The following is a 980-nucleotide window of genomic DNA, read 5'->3' on the forward strand; positions in this document are numbered from 1 at the left end:
AAAAAAAAAAAAAAAAAAGAAGATGGGAGAATCATTGAAAAGCAATGTTGGTGGGAAAGAAAATTATTATAATTTCTTGTCTCTTTTGAGACCTTGTCTCAAAATTGTTATAATTTCTTGTCTCTTTTGAGACCTTGTCTCAAAAAAAAAAAAAAAGAAGAAGAAGATGGGAGAATCATTGAAAAGCAATGTTGGTGGGAAAGAAAATTGTTATAATTTCTTTAGAGGGAAATATGGGGATATTAAAAATGTTCATACTCTGTGACCAGTAATTCTGTTATAAAGAATTCATCCAACAGAAATATCCTTTCAGGTGCACAAAAATTATAGACATACATTTAAGGATATTCACTGCAGTATTTTCTATGCTCGAGTTTCCAGTTTCACAGAATCTGTTTTGTAAAAATGATGGTTTTTTTGGTGCTATTTTCTAATTAGAACCACCCATGCACATTGCAAGATGTTCAAATAGCACAATTATGTTCAAGTAGAAAGAAAATCCATTACCCAAGATAATGACTACTAACATATTATTTCCAGACCATTTTTATGTATAAACACATGTAATGATCTGAATTCTTGCTTTTCCAACCTAAGAAACAAATAGATTCAGATAAGTATTTTGAGATGTATTTTTCCTCATCCGTACTCTTCCAAAACTTACAAACTGAATATGTTGGGAAAATTTAATATCCCTCACTATTTAAATTGACTACCCAGACACTGGCGATGGTGGCACACACCTGTAATCCTAGCACTCGGGAGGTTGAGGTGGGAGGATTGTTGTGAGTTTGATACCAGCGTGGGCTACAAAGTGAGCTCAAGGCCAGTCTGAACTGCACAGCAAGACCTGTCTCAAAAAGACAAAAAAAAAAATCACTACCCAAGATTTAACTGTTGCTATCTAGATTTGGAGATAAATATTTTGACTAGCCAATGATAGCTATACAAATATTTTTTCTCTTACAAAAGTTAAACTG

Source organism: Chinchilla lanigera, unplaced genomic scaffold, assembly GCF_000276665.1.
Source record: "Chinchilla lanigera isolate Chin_1 unplaced genomic scaffold, ChiLan1.0 scaffold00078, whole genome shotgun sequence".
Classification (NCBI taxonomy): Eukaryota; Metazoa; Chordata; class Mammalia; order Rodentia; family Chinchillidae; genus Chinchilla; species Chinchilla lanigera.